Raw genomic sequence first — 20,846 nt, forward strand, 5'->3', positions numbered from 1 at the left:
TTAAACTGTCACAAGAATCGCAACGCGAACAGAATTTTCATACGTCATAGTTGCAGATTATTCAGTTGATTGACATTTCATTTAAACATCGACGCCAACAGAAACAAAAAAAAAAAAAAAATATTCACTTATAACGAACGGATTTTTTACGGAATAAACCAAATGCACGAAACGACGCAAAAAAAGCGAAACGTAGAAAATTCAAACGCGTAATCAAACATTTTTATTTCTGCATCGACTCGATCATTTCTATTTTTCAACGTTATCGCTGCACTTTGAAGTGCAGCGTGTTATTCAGAAATTCACTGTGATCGGTAAATTAGAGCAAATTAAATTGGATCTGCTCACTGCAACGATATTTAGCACGTTGGTATATTCCTACCGCTTGCTATTGAGCTGCGATTGAAGTTCTCAATTTTTTTTTTTTTTTTTTTTTACAATCTCTTTTTCTCTTTGTATATATGTTTTCAGAAACTGTGTAAAACGAAAAAAACTCGAAACGAAAAAGCCGCTAAATGCTGCGGCTGGTGGAAGTTGAGGTCATGCAAAACGCCTACCTTTACCGACCGAGCAAACTCACTCTTTTTCTTCCTTACAACAAGTAACGGAAAGAATTCAAATTTCGACCGTGCATCAGTGCGATAAAAATTTTGCACAGAAAGAAAACGGATGTATTTGCTCAGTCGGTAAGGGTTGGACTGCTACATGACTTAAAGTGAATAAACATGCACAGGTGGAATTGAATCTGATTGGCAAAATCAAAATTTAATATGTCCGAAAGTTTGTCAAACGTTAGATTAATTGTAAAGTCTTCAATGTTCTTGTACAAGAAATTGAAATTTTCACTGAAATTCGTTGAGAATGATATGAAAAATAAAGATATGTTTCGTGACATTTTCATTTTTACGATTAAATTGAAATCGTTTTATCTGACGTACGAAGCTATTTTTTCGTCAAATAAAACAACGTTGTAGTGAAATGTGGAAAATTTGAATTCTGTAACCAAATGTAGTACAAATATTTCAAATTATCGACGAGGGGTAACAAAAAAACAAAGAAACAAAAAACAATAGAACTCCTTGGCTGACTGCGGTAATCTTGAAAATTATTACGCGCATATGCCCGTTAGAAACTTGTCCAAAACATGCAATATAACGCCGCAGGCGAGAAGTTGAACTTCGGTTCGTAAGATAGCCAAGTTTATTGTTTGTCCTGTGCTGCATACGAGGAAGTTCCGCCTACGGTGACTGAGATATCATACAAACAGAGGTCTAATAAACTTACTCGCATACCTATCTGCATACCCGTAAAACAGTTTACCTGCAGCTAGAATTCACTGTGCGAAATATGCGGAGATCTCACTTAAAACACAATGGGCCCGGTGTCTCAAATAAAAAAACACATCTTTTATATATTGACACATTATTATTTCTCCACTACTGTTATTTAAGTAGTATTATTCTATTATTTAATACAGTCACTCTCGCTGTACGAAGCGGATGAATTTAATATGCTATTATCGACATTTGAGTCAATTACTATGGTAAGGGTATATGTGATTTGGATGGATTACCGACGGAGCGAAAAGTACTACCGATAAGTATCTGTTTTACTGACGGTCGATAAATCGCAGATAACCGTCAGAGCGATACTTTGTTCGGAAAGCGAACAACTGACTTTTCTCCAGCAAGTGAGACGCCAGTTACAGCCGGCAAAACAGATTTCGCGGTACAGAATATCGGCAATCAAGCAAATAAAAAAAAAATAATAAAAATAATCATCATCCACTTTACTCATTTCGCCTGTCATTTCCGCACATTACTGTAAATAAATAAAGAAAATAAATAAAAAAAAAACAACGAAATAAAGAATGTGCACGAAAACTGCTCGTCACTTCATACCTTACTGAACAATAACAATAACAATACACACGCAAAGATACAATTCCGGTGATCTAGCTGCAGGGTTATTGTATAATTCAACAATATATCTCATGGCGTGTAAATAATGCACACGATACAATTGAATAACACGACGACAAAGTTATAATGACTGAACGTGAACGTCGAATTGATTAAACGAAAGATAAGGATGAAAAACGAAAAAGAAATAAAATTAAACATCACAAGTTTTCATACCGCAGAAAATGTGCAACGTACTTTATAGGTTCGTAAAAATGTACCATATATATATATATATATATATATATATATATATATATATATATATGTATGTATCATGTATCATGTGTTTAGAAAGCGAAGCGATATATATACAGGCATGTGCTCAATGTTACACAATTCGCAACGGGGTATCGCTCTATAAGAGTCAAGGTCAATTATCGACCCTAAAATTAAAGCACGTCCGTGCGGAAAATTGGTAAGGATATTTAAGGATGTACCGGTTACACATTATCAACCAAAAGTGAGTGTCCTCGACGATACTGAATACCTTATGATAAGATAGGTATGGGAAAAAAATTAACCGCAATAAATACGATGTGAAAATCAAATTTCAACGATAATAATACCTAAAAGTTGTCAATAAATTGTTCAGGGAATGTTTTTTTTTTCAGTCATGTGAAATAAATTCGTTGATTTTTCGGAAGACGCGTGAATTTTTAAAAGAATTATCTCATTATTTTGAAATTTACGTCTTCGAAGATTTTTCAAATTTTGAAAAATGGCTGAAAAATCTTCGAATTTAGATACGTTTTCGTAAAAAAAACGTTGTGGGTACATTACATTACAGTAATTTTCACTATATTAATTGAGAATGAGTATTTTGTTTTTTTTTTTACAACCGGATACATATATTTTTCTCTTCAATCAACGTATTGTACCAAGGCAACGATTTGTATCGCACTTTTTTGCGCAGTGTCTTTTATTTTCCTAACGATAAAATATCGCTTACAAAAATTTCTACACAGCAATTTCTTTTAAATGCAATATTCGTTGTTTCCAGTGTGTATAATCATAACTTTTTCAAGTGCGTATAATCCACCTCTTGGAACAATATTAATACAAGAGGCAGCGTTTCAAAGCTCAATAATCGACAGTATATTTCGCTGTGGCTTTGTAATTGAGATTAATTACATGCAATTACGTGTACTTGAAGCGTATAACAGTTATAACTTGAAGTACGACAATGGTGCTGTTGCAGATTAGTAAACTTGTAACACGTATAAGGTATTCCACCCCAAACTGACCGCCGTCGCCGCCATCGGCAATTTTTGTTTATTTTCAAGTATGAAGTAGTGTCTGCATAAACAAAAAAAAACATCCTTTGACAAGTGTATTCGGTTCGATTATATTATACATATTATGTTATAAATTTCCATAGAGAAGAATCGATTTATTTTTTCCAAATACTGTAAAACAAAATACTTACAGAGAATTTGAAAACTTCAAAAAATAACACGAGTCAAGTTTTGTTTATCGTTTGCATTAATGATTATTAAAAGTGTGGGAAAACGATATTTACGAAACCGGAAATGATTATTTACACAATCGAACGCGGTTTATCGCGATTTTCGAATATAGCCTATATATCGCTGCAGCGAATTGGAATTATAAATTTGCATTATAACGAGTAAATATAGATATATTCGCATTGCGTTATACGTGCATTGTACAAGAAACGTGAGCATTATTATACGCGATGAATGAAAAACGTAATCAAACAATATGTGTAATATCATAAGTTATGTAGCAGATACGGTATTGATTTCAAAATTATATATTCATATATGTATTATAAACCTGGTCCCTGATGATAAAGTGTAATAGTATATTAACGAGTACGTGACGACGCTGATGATACGGCGGTGTGAAAAAAGAAAAATTTGTGATATGCCCGGTGGGCACACGCTTAGATGTATAATTAATGATCGAGTCAATTTTCATTGAAGTAAGATAGTTTTACGTACATCGATACATTGATTTGTTTAGATTATACGTGAATTAATCGCAAGGGAAAAACTGAATAATTTTTGCGTAAAATTGAAATTGTATGTAACAATATTATCTGCACTTGACTTTTAGGACGATGTATGATGTAATATGAAGTATCGGTACAGAAGAAGAATATACGTAACAGAGATTAAATCAAGTAAATTGCTATCAGAGAAAAGCGGTGAAAACTCAATTCAATAAACAATTTTGATGACGGGTAAACTCTCTGATGGACATCGGTGCTTTGAGACAGATTTTGAACAAACGTTGTACAATTTCCAAGTTAAAGATGAATAAAAAATTAAAAATAATAAAAAGGAACAACAAATTTCGTAGAGCAATGTTAACGGGATTCTTGAAATTCTTTCCAATATCGCTGATCGGTTCAGGCAGCATTGATTGTAACAAAATGAGTAAATAAGCAGTGAGTCAGCAGTTCGGCGAAACGGAAATTAAAAGAAAAAAGTTTTAACAGTCGAACGAACGTTAATAAGAAGCTGAATTAGCTACGACCTTCGCTCGATTGGATTCTGTAGCTGCTACAAAGAAGACGAAGAAGAAGAAGAAGAAGAAGAAGAAGAGAAGCTGGAGCAGCTATAAGCTCAAGGATTCGACGGTGGTGATCGAGTGTGAGCAAGATATAAAAGAAAGTCAAGGACTGTTGGGAGAAGTGAACGAGGTAAAGACGCGAGAGTGAGGAGAAGTGGAAGTTCTTGAGTGAAAGGAAAATAGTAGGAGGATTGTACGAATGAAACGGGATCGAGTGATAACAATTATCGTATGTATAATAATTGTGACAAAATCGTACCACTGATCCGCGTTAAAAAAACAAATGAAATTTTTCTCATTTTACAAAGCCAATTTGTACGAATTTGTTCATTTTAATATTTAAGCCGATCATACACGCGGCGATGGAAGGAAATTCTTGCGCCCAAGCAATATTTGGCATAAGTTTTGTCGGTTAAATTCGTACGCAAAATATTACGTGTCAACATGTGTAGATTATTTTTATATTACAAGTTGTATTCAACATATCAGGCATAAATTACCACTATCTGCGTAAAGAAGACTTCAATAATAACTCGCTCAATTTTTTCCTTGTATCTGTCGAATTATAACAAGCTCATTAAATATCCGAACGAATAAGTACTCCAAGTGTATAATTATAAATTCAACTGATCGGAGTTTGTTCATTTGTTAAAAACAAGTCGGAAACTTTATTCCGACTGACCGAACCGAAATATTTCAGATTAATCTTACATGAAATGTTCACATGGTATAACGATCGTTGAGTGAATATTGATTAATTCTACCAACTATTCAACTATAATACATATAATACACGTACTAATTTACGTTCAAACAATCATCGCGTATTCGACGGTCGATATAACGCATAAATTTCACGCCTTGTGTACATATAAGCACACATGTAATGTAATAATAAAAATATATGAAATGGACAAAAAAAAAAAAAAGATTTGCAAATAAATTTTTAAGATTTTTGAAATTCTCATTCAAACAATATATCCGTACAACTTATACCAGTTCTCTAAAATCCTACGTATACGGCAGAGTTTCAGTTTCTTTCGCAAGGCTTGACCTTAATTACTGCACATATCCGCGCGGTTCTGCGCATGCTGCTGGATGACATAAATATACCTTCGCATAGTTGTAAAAATAAGTCTCTTCCGTGTTTAGAAATAGGTGGACGCTAAGCGCGAAGTCGTTACAACATCTCCCAAATAACTGCCTTCTTTTAATTCCCAATAATTGACAAAATTAAGGCGTCGCACATGCACGTAAATTTATACGACACGCGATTAAATTTTCTTCAGCAATTCCACCACCAGTCTCGTATATGCAAGAATACGCGCTCCAATTCTCACCCAAACCAACGAGGAAACGAGTTTTCTCAACCGAGTATAATTTCTCTCTTAGATTCTAGAATCTAGACGACTGTGAAATGTTCTAACGCTTATTATAGATAATACGCGCATGCGGTTCACCGCAGTATCCGTGTAAGACTTTGTTCCGCATCAAGACGTTTTTAAGTGGGACAAAAATTTGTTTGACAAAATTAATTCAAACAAATTTTTATTACACACGAGATGTTGCATAGGATTATAAATAAACCAAGACACCGGATATTCGATGTTTATACGTTATATAATTGTACGAAAATAGAATCGGAACCTGCACCGAGAGAAATTTTTGTACTCGTTTTTACCACTTTTTTTTCGTTCGTTCCTCAAATGGAAAAACAATAAATCGTTCTCAAAAAACAACTTCGTTTGTACTCGTTTCTGCCACCTTTGTTTTGTTTTTCACCTCGACCGAAAAAAACGGACTAGTTTTTTGATTTTACGATAACCCAACTTTTCTATTTTCAAATATGATAGAATTCCGCCAACAAAGATCGCTTCGCTGAATTATTATGATTAGTTTTGAAAAAACAGAAGAGTCAATTTTTCGAAAAATCAAAAACACGACTCCATCTTTTTTCTGGCCGAAATAAAAACCAAAAGAAAAGTTGTATGAACGGATACAAACGATTCTGAAACAAATCCCGTTGTAAAAAAAAAAAAAACGAACGAAAATTTCAAAAGTAGGCTGCGAGTCATTTTTTGAAAACACCACATCTTTTTTCCATTTGAGTTTATAAACGAAAAAAAAAAATTGTACGACGTAAGCTTTGGAAATTTCAGTCTCTCTGTGTAAATCTGCAATACAACTGGCTTCACCGAATGACAGACGTTTTGTACGTTTGGTGCAAGCATGAGCAGCAGCGGTAGTAACGAACGAAGATTTTACTGCTTCTTCGTTTGTCTGCCGACGTTTTATGAGGTAATATATTTGTGTCGAGCAATGCTGATAGCTAAACGGTTAAACAAGCGTCGCGTGAACCGCTGCTGGATTAATAAAATACGCCAAGTGCACTCGTGAAATGAATTACAGAGTTGAAGGTGTCATTGTTCCACATAAATATTTCGAGGTCTGGGTCAAACTCGGGTCGGTATAAATTTCTCTGACACATTAATAGGTGGGATATTTTTAATTTGAAAAAAATGTCCCGCTTCCCTCGTAAAAATACAATCATGTTGTGTAAATCGAGCCGGAGAAACAGTTTTTTCGCGATACTTTTCACGACGGTGAAAATGGAAGAGTCCGTCGATTCGTCCGAGAAACTTCAGCGATGATCTAGAAAATGGGTGAGTGAAAAATCTGATAAAAATAAATACGCGAACTGGGAAAAATATAATCGTTTGTTTAGAAAAAGTAATAAAGAAGCAAAAGTATAAGTTTGTCGGATGATAATTTAGTATCGATTAATTTCCCGTAGAACCGGAAGTTCAAATTGAACGGAACACGGTAATTTTTCATGCTCATCGGTTGATTGTAAAATTCTGTAAGTTTCGAATTTTTACATCGAGCCGATTCCGTGATCATCGCGGAATTTTTTCGGGACAAATCGATGAACCGACATTTTTCTAAGAACGTATGTTTTTCGGATTTTAGAAGTTCGAAAAGATAAAGAATCGTTGAAATCAGGGGAAGTGATTTGAAAGGTGATAATAAAAAGTAAAAAATGGGCATCAAGTTTCAAGTTGCTCGGATAATTTTATGAGAAAATAACCGATACTTACAATTAAATATTTACTACACAGATTACATTAATATTAAAAATCTCAAATTTAGCACACGCTTTATCAGCATTATGACGTGTGAACTGCAACTTTGGCCGACATTTTGAGCGGTAATCGAGGAACTCAAAGAGTTGTAAACACTAAATTTCATTATCTTTATAAATTGTCCAAGTAGATAAATCACAGCTTAAAAAAATCAGCAAAAATTGCATATATAGATAAATAGTTAGATGTTTTATATTTAGCACTCACCTTTATTCAGAAGAAAGAAGCAGCGGAATAGGAGATATAAAAAGACGAATAGGGAAAAGTGAACTGCAGCACCATCTCGCCGATGGGTTCGATATATTATCTAAACATGTGTCTTCAATTACTTTTTTTTTTTTTTTTTTTAATCTTCTTTACGGTGAAAAAACTGCCTTCGTATTTTTTTTTTTTTTAGTTTCGATTTAATTTTTAGAAGTTACGATTCGACTGCCACGTTCTTTTTTTCTGATTCATCAGTTTTCGGAATATTTCTGAGGCCACGTTTTATACCCGCGTGATGATCACACCGGTTAATGGTAATATTTAAAAACAATATATATATATATATATATATATATATATAAAAAAAAAAGTAAATTAAGCGAAGGAAAGAAAAAGTTTTAGTTTCGAATTTTAATCAATTGTAAGAGACAATCGTCGCGGCACGAGGAGGTTAACACAAACGACGGATAACCGATGATTGTATTATACTTTTACGGCTACTTTGAACTACTTTATGTCACGTCTATATTGTAAGCAAAATAGTTACGACGTATTAAATCCGGAATTGAAAATGAGGATTTATACTCTTGTTGTTAAATGGTAAAATAAAAGAAAGATTATAAAGAAAAAAAAAAAAAAACAAGAAACGCGCAATTAGATAAATTGCCTCCGTTTGTTTTTAATAATCCCACAGCAGCAGCGGCAGCAGCATCGCAGTTTTTTTAAAAATCATCCAAAGTCACGGACATCTGAAAAATGGATAAGAAAAAAATAAAATTAATAATGAATTATGTAATGTTATTAATATATAAGAAGTTATAATTTACAGTGAGGATATATTATTGTTATATTTCATTGCTTCCGATAGTACTGTGAAAAAAAAAAAAAAAAAAAACAACCCACTTTATACGATTATAAGTTATAAATTTTAATGATCGAATTCTATCGTATAACAGAGACATATAACGTAATTGAATATACGAAAAAAAGAAAAAAAATTACTTGAAAAATAATTTTCTGCAGACGAACGAATCGCGAACTTAACTGCAAAGTCAGTGCTTGAGTTGATATTTAATTATAAAGTATAACAGAAGCAGGCCTCGTTCCATTAAATTTGCCATTAAAAATTTAAACTTCTTAATAGTTCGATTGAAAAGTGATTACGATTTATAAAATTGCTCCCCATCTCTTGTCCAAATATCTGTAAGATCTTTTTTTCTTTTTCTTTTCCTTCAAATTTAGTAACGGTTTTTTTCAATACTCCACAATAGCTGCTCGGTAACATTCCTATTGAAATTTAACATTTTTTTTTTTTTTCAATCTAACATAGTACAAGACAATTGATATAATAACGATGAAAATGAATCTGCACGTCCCTGATATTATTCCCAGGACACGTTATATATTATATACGCAAAGATAACTAGCACATCAAGTGAGTAAAACTGAGAGTGGCGACAGAGATATTAATTCTGATACGAGCGACAATGATAAGCTGGACGAGGGCAATAGAAATTGCCCTGAGAGTGAATTAATTATCGTAAACGGAAGGAAGTTGCAGAAAAAAGAGCTGCAGTTCATACATTTATGTACCACGATAGACGAGACTGAAGTTGGTGACGTTATCGTAACGAAACATTGATGAAAATACGACTATTTTCTCAAAACTTTACAATGATTTTCAACCAACTAAGGATTTCGAAATGTGAGTTAAAAATTACGATTATACACGTCCTTTTTACACAACGAGGAATATTATAATATGCCGACGATAAAACTGACGATAAAACCTTATCTGCGCACAATCACGTCGTATTTTTTACGTATGTGTACATGTTTTTTTTTATTTTTTACATCGACTTTGCAAACACAAACAACGCAATCAACTTTGGAGAGAAAAAAAAAAAAAAAACAGCATACAGTGAAAGTAAGAAGTAATGAAATGTACGATAAGAAAGTGGCTGATATACGAGGAAAAAAAAAACCGATAGACAAAAATAACTAACAGAAACAAGGAATAAAAGAGACAAATATAATTGATGCAGGTTCTTTCTACGATCGTTGCGATTAGCAGAAATAAAAAAAAAAAAAAGACTAATCTGAAGATTCCGTTTCCGTTTTACATCCATGCAGCTGTGACGTAGAAACTATCGTCGCGCATTTCTTTCAACCGTTATTGTGTTACTTTCTCAGATTATTGATAGGAGAGAAAAAAGAGAGAAAATAAAAAAAAAAAAAACAACTAAACAGCCACAAAAAAGGTAGTAAAACTATAACGATTTTTTAGTACCTAGGTAAATGAAAAATGACTGTCATTCTGCATATTTATGTGCAGCGGATTAAACACGCGGTAGTGTAGAATATGAATAATATTCATGTGCGTAAAGTAAGGTATGTACATACACTTACTATAATCGTTTATGCAGATGTAATAATCCAGTAACAAGTTGTCGAGTAATTTAAACGGTTGCAATATGTACGTTACATACACATTAGTTTAGTCTCGTTAGTTCGCGTTGGTACGCATAAAGTGATGAGTATAGTGAATGTTTTTGTCGTCGGTAAGTTGAATATTTATAATACGTGTGTGTTTGTATTTGTAAAACACGCGACAAAGAAAAAAAGTGCGTAAAAAATAAAAAAAACAAAGACGAAGAACGATTTTAATACCGGGCAATATAGCGAGCCAAAATTTCAAATTTGATCGAATACGGTAGAAAAAAAAAAAAAAAAACTTTGCGCGGAAGTTTTTGGGGTCGCTGATCGGATTTGCCATACTGAATTATCAAAATCTGATTTCAGATTCGTAATCAGCGACCTCAAAAACACCTGGACAGAATTTTTCCCCCGCACTTGACCAAATTTGAAAATTTTCACCGCCATATTAGATCCGCCATTTTGAATTTTTAAAACTCGGTATCAGATACGTAATCAGCGAACCCAAAAACTTGTAATTCATGTAACCCATGCAGGTATATGTGCAGAGGGGTAACCTAACCTAACCCAGCCTCACTTTCTCGGAAATGAATTATCCTTCATTTTCACAATTTTTTTTCCATCATATTGTTTCTAACAATAATAATTAACACTGTATCGCAACAATTACTCCCTAGTATTGAAAACTTATTAGTATAGTATCAGGAATGGCAACAAAAAAAAAAAAAAAACCACAAAGAAATATGTTTCAATTAAAAAATTTCCGATACATATAATTTTACAACGACTTTGAAGGAGTTATGGTTTCAAAATATACGGTTTATCGAATTTCAAACAATTCACAACGACGTGTCCAGCTTCGAAATTATCAATTTATTTATAGAGAGCACCCGAAAAGCGTTCCAAACATTTTTATTCGCAAGTTATTTCCCGATCAGGTATTTTTTAAATACTTCTTCCACGACTAAAATCTATTGCATTAACGCATTTGCTGGTGGAAAAAAACCCGAACGATCATCCAATGTGTGTGGGTTTGTGGGTGTGTGTGAGAATACGTAGAGATAAAAACATAGCGAGTGTAGACAAACTGCGGGGTTTCCGACTTCGGTTTATTTTCAACGATAGGTTACAATATCGTAGTCAGCCAGCTACAGAGACGTTATCAAGCATTAGCTCCGGCTGGCCTAGATAATTTTAACGAAAGTTGAAAATCGACCGTAAATATTTCCTATACTTGAAATTTGTCGCGAGAGGCACATTTCAGACTTGCGTGTGTGAGACTTGTTACGCGTGCACATTAGACATCTGTATCGTCGTACGTTACATTTGTCAATTAGAACGGCACAGCCGTGATGCGAAGGAATCAAATTGATATTTAAGTGAGAAAAATTAATCGTTAATTTTTCAACTCACCTGAAAATTTTCGAAATTATTCATCAATAAAATAGAGTTCGATTTCGTTCGAGTCGAGATAAGAATATCATGCCGAACAAATGTGAATGAAATAAAACATCGTCAAGAAGTGTTTCAAATTATCTGGAATATCTGTAGGATATAAATATTACCGCCGAATGTCTGTCTTTATCGGTTTTAATTTCTATTTCAAAAATTTTATTCACGCGCGATATTTTCTATTTTTACTTTTTATATTTAAAGACTGAATATATTAATTTTTTTTTTTTTTTGTTTTTTGTTTTTCTCGTCAGAAAGAGCGTCGCGAGGAACGAGTGAGGAGAAACAAAGAAAAGAAATTTACATCGTCACTCCCAAGTATACATGGGTATTATTGTAAGGGACAGTTTAATTGTTTCTTCCGCCGTGACGAAGCTTCGGTATAATAATACGTGATGCGGTGCAGAGACTGTTTCGTCATGCTTAGTTTCACTTCCTTGAAGCCGAAGGCACGCAGCAAACAATTCTAACAATGACCGATTAATCTAAGAGCTAATATATTTTACGTATGTATATATTTATAAAAATCAGTATGGAAACTATGTACATTTCTTAACTAAAGAGAACAGGCGATCGAATATATAACCGATAAAAATCTTTCTTCTTCTTCTACTTTGTTCGAACGAATTAATATTTGAACAGAAACCAAAAAAAAAAAAAATTCGTGTTCGTTGTTAATTTCCTACGCTGCAAGTATTTCGCTACTTTTTCTTTCTCTCTTTGTCCTCTCATCCTCCGGCAAAGCGGACTATATTACGCATTTGCCATCTCCCGTTGAAATAAGTTTGCTGTCCATTGCGACAGCAACGACGGCGAGTAATGACCCCATAATATAACGACGCGTGAATTCCTGTATATATTCACTGTCGTCGTGAGTTCGTACACTCGAAAACGTTGAATACTAGTAAACGAGGGCATGGCAGTTTCAGGGCCAGATCGATTCAGCTTTTTCCCCAAATCACGTGGCGTCAGGTTGGTCAGACTGCACTCGGACTCGATCCTCCATCTTGAGCTAACCGACCGACGCTAACCTCAAAACTCGGATGGTAAGGTAGAGAGAAGAGATGACTCGAAGTTTGACTTTGCAGATTGATAAAATCCGTGTATAACGTAATACAGTAAATACTGGATGAGAATGAATAAAATGGCGAAAAGTTGAACCAAATTAAATTAAATAAATTTCAGACTATAACGTCTTGACGTTGGTAGAACATTCTTTTCGATTTTCTTCAAAGTTTGATATTGTACGATACAAGCAACAAAGTTGTAACGCATATTGTCAAGAGGCGAGGCTTCAATTTATGCCCAAGTCCACCACGAGGTTCTCTAACTTTTCTCTCCCCATGAAATTCTTCGCTGCGAAAAGCGATATTGATCGGGATCCCCGTCTGTTCTTCAAATGCGTTTCAACTCTGCAGCGTGTGACCGTTTCTTAAAAAACACTTATAATTAAAGCAGAAACTTTTGACTACAATGTATTAGTAAGATCCAATAAAATAAAAAAAAATTAAACACAAAAGAATCAACAAAGTTCAACGTCCATTGACGGCAAAAAATTCATCGGCGCAAAGTCGCAGCAGCAACAACACCAACAACAACAACAAAAAACGCATCTATGTATGTCTTCCTAAGAAACGAGACTTTTGGGTATTCCCGATAGACCCGACATCCATTTCGCATGAACCAACAAATCGAGTTGAGAAAGAAACTTTCCGTCCAAGTTTTCCTCTCTTCTCCGTCATCGTCCGCGTGAAACCTTCGTCAACGAGGAAAATAGTTTCGGGGCGTTTAGCGTCCTGCTAGACAGACTGACACGTCCTTTGGAAGGATCTTTGACGCCACTTTGAGTAGCGGACAAATTCAATGCCTCCGAGTGTACATCTGCTGTTACTGTCCCAGCGGACGACCGTTGTTGTTTCATAAGCTTAGAAGATCACATAGAGTGACATATGATAATGGTTTATCATATAGTGTAAGTATAGAACGTCAGCTATTGAAATATATTTTCAAACTCGATTCTTTTCGGATCATGCGCGTTTTTAGCGCTCTTCAAAATAATTCGTACATTGTAACTGAGAAGTAAAAATCACTGACAAATTTCTTTATAAAATCATACAATTTTTAAAGTATTATTCCCAACAACTAAAAGTGTTTTTTTGTATTTTGAGGCGCAATTACTTGCAACTTTTGTAAAATCTTAAAACAAATCTTCGACTCTCGAACAAAAGCATATTGAAATCATTTCGTGATGGGTAAAAATTTGATTTTGTATAAAATTTGGTAAAAGAGAATAAATTTTACCTCGTACATGATTTGAAAATGTTTGTTACTGAGCGTGCGTAAAAAATAAGTGAAAAATGTTTGTATACATTAGAAAAAAAAAACCAAAAAAAAAACCGTCTCTGGCATTTGATTTTTGTTATTCGGAAATGTCCAAAGTGCCGAAAAGAATGTAAAAGAAATTATTTACAGGAGCGATCCCAAAATCAAAAAAAAAAAAAAAATGATGCTCAGCATAAAAAGGTTTAAATATTCGTAACGATTAGAAAAGATGTAAACAAATTAAAAATGGTAAGGCATTTAATTTGTTATGAAAGTCCCCACATATTGTTGTAAAAAAGTTTTATCATAAAATCGTTATCTCTACGTTATGTTTTCGATGATAACTAATTTAAAAAATGAAGAAATTAAGAATATCATATACGGCTCAACTTAGTCTCGACTTTTTGTATCGTTTGATACATAGATAAACCAATTTGAGTTCTTTGACATAAATAATTTAGCAACCGTTTCACATTAGCACACGTGTAAAGTAGCAGACACATTCAATATAGAAATTCGTTAGCACGTTTGGAACCTTGTAAGCATAAAAAAGCTAAAGAGAAATACGAAACCTGAAGAAGTGGCGATGTAAATAGACTTCTCGATTTCAATCCTCTAAAATAATAACGAATTTTTTCATCATAACTCTCGTATCGTTGGGAATTGTAAAACGGGCAGATATTTATTGTTCTTTCCAATTATCTTCTGGGCCAAGCTTTATATATATATATGTGTATGTGTGTGTGTGTGACACTCGAAAGTTGTTATCTGTGTATTATACATTAATACAGTAACCACATAAGGCAGTACCACACAATTTTACGAGAGTAATTCGGGCAAGCATACTTTGTGTATAAATATATATGTACGCATAATTAATATAATTCCAATTTTGTAAATGCATAAGAGAATTATATGTATAAATCACACTGGGAAAAAAAATTAACAACATTTGATCACCACGCTGGATGAATCGCGATGAGAAAATCCCTGTACGGGAAGATACACCAAAGGAAGAATCAGCAAGACGACATATCCGGTATGATAAATCTAATAATATCAACGGATATTTAAAAGTAGTAGTATAATTCAGAAACAGCGTATATGTATTATTATTGTATTACGATTACGCAGAAAAGGTTGACAGATAGAGAAACGTGCGATACAGTTTACTTCTCTTTTTTTCTTCTTAAAATATCGCGATTTCTTCAGTTTCCGGACAGCCGTTATACACGAACAATCGTCAGCATATTGAAACAACAACAAAACAGAGAGAGTAGCGAGGAAATAATCCGTTCGCAACGATACAACGAATGCCTGCAGAGTAGAAGAAAAGAGGCGAGATGATAAAGATAGTACAAAATGTGTGTGCGTATTATCTTTAACGGTTAAGAATAACTTCTGTAACGTAGACTATATATACGACAATACAACAATTGTTCAAACAAGCAGTGACTGTGTAGATCAGCGTTGTATGTACGTACATCATACGCAACGTGTAACGATTATGCAATGAAATCGTTTGCAGGACTGTAATTTAAAAAGTATGAAAAATGGTGCTGAACGTGTTAGGTTTATCCTTGGGCATGTCTACGTAACAGCACGCTTAGAAGACTTCGTGTTCGTCGTCGTGTAATAAGATATAGATTTGCGCGAGATTTAACTATGATAGGTATGCAACAGAAGCCTGCTGACTTCGTACGGATTATAGTCGAAGGAATATAGAAAGAAACACGGGTACCTAAGTTATAAAAAGAGACCGCAGCACAACGTAACGCAGATATTTTTATTTGTATTTTTATTCCATGAGAGAGAGAGAGAGAGAGAGTGAGAGGAAGAGAGAAAAATCTCGAACATTCGATCTGTATGTTCGTTATACTTTCAATTATTTCACTCCCTGATTATTATTTTTCTCTGATTCACTGTATAAAATACCTACCTCTTTCATATTCCAAATTATATTATACGTGTAGTAATTTATCAAAGAGTTGATTTTATCAAGGACGCGTAAGTGAGTTCGGGAGCTAATTCAAGTACATTTTACGCAACTGCTCCTGAGCGAGAGGAGATGAAAAGATGACGAAGAAAGAATTTGAAACAAAATATACTTATTTGTGGTTATTCGTTTTGTGAAGAGAGTAAAAATCACAGAATTGGCGTTGCGATACTACAGCAGCTGATATGGATAATGAGATAATTAATAACGGCGTGTCTGTGACAAAGACTTTATCTTTACAGGAATCAGGAGGCTGAAGTTAGTAACGTTAATGTATCGATGCGTTGAAACAAAAATTACTATTTTGCACCTATAGAATACCTGAAGAAGTTGGATTTACAAAATCTGAGTTTGCTGGTGCTTTATTAACGGTTTGCTAAACTGCAGGTAATCCTAAAGTTGCAAAGTAACGATTTTTTCCAACAATGCATCAGTACATTAACGTTGCAAACTTCAGCCTGACCAGGAATCAAGAATTTCTTTTAACGTCTGATCACGAATCTAGTCGTTAAACGCCTAGCGTCGTGTGTTCAAATATACCCAAAACCTCAAACTTTCTATTCTCATTTTTCGTTTCCAAGTTTCTGGTATAATATATAGGTACAAAATTGAACCTCAAATATGTTTGGTACTACTAAACCGCAAACCTGGTTTCTAGGAACATGAATATCAGATGACTTCGCGGATATTCTCAGTTAAAACCAGTTACCAGTTTCGTCCGAATCATTCCGAGAATATTCGCCCACATCTAATTTATTATCTTATTATACATACGATATGTTACCGATGCACAAACGAGTTTTAAGTTTAAAAACATCGAGCTTGAATCGTTCCAAAGCGAAATAGTCGCAGTCGGATGAATCGGTAAGGATAACAAATGAGCTACCACTTCGTACTTAATTTGAATCGGCAAATCCACCCCGAAGTGAGAAACAAAACAAAATAAAATGAGGATCAAAGAAAAAAAAAAAGAAAAAAGATGAAAATCGACAACGATCTGCGAGAGATTTATAAATCAGTATTAGCAACCACGCATCACTCATCCACCTGACCTAAAATGAAGCGAAATGTCCGTTTTATACCGTCAGCTGTCGGCCGACGGTGGCCGTTTCTTCTCTATTGATTGGTAGCTATTGAAGCAGCAGCAGCACCATCACCCCGTACACGCGCCGATTGCTTAGAGGTTAGGTTTGGTTAGGTTGGGTTAGGTGAGGTGAGGTGAGGTGAGGTTGAGTAACGCCGAGCTGCGAGTAGCCAAGTAAGAAGTACGTACGAAATGAATACCGCCTCGGTCATTAGCAGGGTCGCAACCTCACTAACGCCGATGGCAGGTGATGTAAAAAAAAAAAAAAAAAACACAAGGTTTCCAGGGCAACGAACAGCCGAGAATCACGGGAGATTCGAAACACGGCGAAAGCGTCGGTCTGCCGAATGGAGATAAGGAAACCGAAAAAAACATAAAAAAAAAAGACGTACGGATAGCGCGTGAGTAAACAAAGTAAATCGAGGTACGTACGTACGCATGTATGTACGTATGTATGTATGCAACTGTGTACTCACCCTAACCCTGAAGTTGCGAAGAGGGAAAGCGAAACCTCGTAGTCGCAGCGAGAGAAACGAATGTGAAACGCAGCGTGAGATGGAGGCTCCTATTTTAGCCTACAACCAAGGCCGATTCCCCTGAGATGTTATAATCCACCGTCGACGAACGTATCGACGAACAGCACAACCGAAGAAACGACCGACCGCTTTTCTTATCAATGCAATAGTGTTGTAGCATTTACTAAAACAACAACAGTGCGTACGGTCACTGTACGATTACCACGCGTGCGTAGGCGGCGACACACGCGATTCAATCAAATTTAGTTTGCAGGTACAAAGCGAACGGATAGACTCGGAACACTCGGAGCAGTCTCCGCGAGAGCGACGAAGGGTTTTAATAATCTAATCCGCCGGTGTTTACACGCCCTGATCGAACTCGGACAAACGAGGTTGCTGTCTCTCCTCAGGATCTCGGTGAGAGAAATCGAACGTAACGGTAATAAGCGCAACGCTCGGCAGCTCGGGACAAGAACTTTTCACCAAAGAAGAGGGGCGCACGTAACAATCTCCTCGATTCAAACTCCCCGACTGATTTGATTCTTCGTTTGACAGCGCGGCCTCATCCCGAGCGACGCTGCCTCGCGTTCTTCGCGCTATCTGTCGGCCGAATTTACAACCATCTTTGTGTCGCTCTCACGCATCAATCTTCACGCCAGCAACAGCGATGCCGTTGATGTGTCCGAGGGCTAGCGAATATTGACGACACCTGTGTCAACAGCTGTGTGTCGACTCGACGAAATATCGAGAAATCGAGACGAACTGTATCGCATCAAGTTTCGCTCCTCGATGTTTTATCAACTTCTCCACACTCTCGTCTCAACTTCGCTAAACTCACTCTCTATCGGATCTTCGAATTACGCCACCGCGCGGAGATCGATTTAAAGATTCGCGTTATATTATAAATTAATATGTTGCTCGACTCGATAAATTAAATATTGTATAACTGTATTTACACTGAAGGAGATACTTATATGATATATTCTATTGAACCTATTCGAAAACTGTATATCGTTGTTGGAAATTCGAAAATAAATTCACATCCACGTGTTGTAATAGATAATTAACATTATACGCGAAATTGTATATGTTGAGTACACTTTGTAAAATCATTTCGTACTATGCCACGGGATATACTATGTACGTATATCTTTAACATGTATTAGATAACGGAAAGCCCGGTTGCGTAATTTGATACATTGATTGGGGCATCGGCATACATTGTTGTACAGGCAGTTTTTCATTCGAGAAATTGATTCAACGGTCGAAGATCAACGTGCCCACAGTTGATTTCAAAACTTGATGATAATATAACGGTTCGCCTTTTTTTCTCAGTTTCAACGCTTATCCCAACGGCAATTACACGTTCTGCGGTATGCCGTCGGCACTCGCAGCTAACGTGACGCAACTCGGTGTAATTTCAAAATATTTTCCAAGATTGTGTAGGAAGAAAAACTTGGTACATCAGTAATTGCAATTTTCGAAGCCGCTATTTTGATTTTCTAATCGCCGGTGAGGATCGGGGGGGGGGTTGACAGTCTGAATCCAGAAGTTTTATCAGATTTTTCGTAGCTTTGGCCGCTATCTTGAGTTTATGGTTTAGGTCGTATAACATAAATCATAGACAAAAAAAATTCTTACTAGCAAAGTTGTAGAGAATGAATTTTGCTAAAAGTCAAACTGTGATTACATTTCAAGTAAAAACTTGAAAATGAACGAGTTGTTGGACAAAAACAAAATCCCCCGTAAATTTAGGATGCCTGCCGAAGCTATTGTAAAAACTGATCGAAATTCTGAATTGAGACTGCCAATGCCCCCCCTCAACGATTAGAAAAAGAAAATAATGGAATCGAAACATTGCTATTACAGGTGTTCTTTTTAGTTGTACATTGCGGCAATTGGAATTATAAAATTGGAATTTGCATTCACTTCGGTCATTCTTCAGCTGTTACGGGCTTGGAATATTCGTAAGATTCTTGCATTTATCGTAAGTTGGCAATTTGAAAATATATCCAGATTTTGGCCTTGTAGAAATAGATTTTCACAAAAAAAAAGCCGCAAATGCTGACCGAAATTGATATAAATATACAATAAGTAAGAAAGTCAGACACGTTTTACCTTGTATAAATGTTCAACATGTAGGTCAATGAGAACTGCAGGTATTTTTTGCCCATGTAGAGTGCAAGTCAAACTTTTAAAGCTATTCAGAGTATGCAGCTACTGCCAAAACTCCATTAGGACAGAAAATGGCTACGCAATTTCAGGGTGTCTTAAATGTATGTAATGACATTACATTAACTCGAAAAATAATATACATATTAGCAATACGCAGCTGAATCTGAAATTAAAAAATATATACATGTATATACAACATATACCTATATTATATAATTAACATGTAATATGAACTTGAAAATTTTACAGATGAACAACTTTTATAATATCAAGTAGTTACAAGATTCTTCAACATGTATGCAAATAAAAAAAGATCGTCGCGGTTTTCAACGTTTAAAAAGTGCCTACCGTCACGAGCATTGAAGCATAAAACGGAACCAATTCGGTGCATCGCATTCGTTGTTTTCAATTGGCGACGTTGACTCGTTTTTTCTCATTTTTTGTATGCATGGAATATGTGCTCAGTTGTAATAACCGGAGTAGCACAAAATACATCCGAAGAATTCTCCATATTTCCACTCATTTTTCATCCCAAATACCCGATACAATTATGCCTCATGATAATTAAAATTCTAGAAAGGTTTAATAGCCTGTAATTGGGTAATCGAAACGATAAAATTGCATGTTGACTTTCTTTTTAGACTGTTAAGAGTCTAAAAATAAAGTATCCGACGTCTAACTATTATACTTTCGCATAGCATCATATCAGTGATAACGATTAGCACTTTTTAGCATCGCCCGTAGATTTCCAAAACAAAATGTAACCGTATTACGATTTTGCAAATTCTCTGAATGTAAAAACAGCGTAGAGCAATATTATTCCAATGTACTAGAATAAGTATGAAGGAATGACCGTATAATAGACGGTCCAATTACGGACTGGCAGTTATTTTTCTTCCATGTACCGAGGCAAACAATTATTACAGTGACACTGAACTTCTTAATTGAGGGACCAAGGCGTGTAGGCAGTCAATTATATTAACTATATACCTACTCATATTCTACCGAGCTCTTCGG

At 35.1% G+C, this 20,846-nt stretch overlaps 1 protein-coding gene across 5 annotated transcripts in view; it reads right to left on the reverse strand.

The window, feature by feature from the left end:
• Positions 1-18,272, reverse strand: part of LOC124186431 (probable beta-hexosaminidase fdl) — a 66,958-nt gene extending 48,686 nt beyond the window's left edge. For 2 of the 5 annotated variants that reach the window (XM_046578180.1, XM_046578197.1), the window contains exons 1-2: positions 17,616-18,266; positions 7,853-8,598 (exon numbers count right to left, since the gene is read on the reverse strand). The gene's annotated coding sequence lies outside the window, so the exon portion shown is untranslated. Of the gene's footprint in view, positions 1-7,852; positions 8,599-16,801; positions 16,804-17,615 lie in introns of all 5 variants that reach the window. The other 3 variants (XM_046578174.1, XM_046578188.1, XM_046578167.1) reach the window with 3 other exon arrangements.
• Between the last annotated feature and the right edge of the window lie 2,574 nt (positions 18,273-20,846).

The sequence above is a fragment of the Neodiprion fabricii genome, chromosome 1, assembly GCF_021155785.1.
Source record: "Neodiprion fabricii isolate iyNeoFabr1 chromosome 1, iyNeoFabr1.1, whole genome shotgun sequence".
Taxonomy (NCBI): Eukaryota; Metazoa; Arthropoda; class Insecta; order Hymenoptera; family Diprionidae; genus Neodiprion; species Neodiprion fabricii.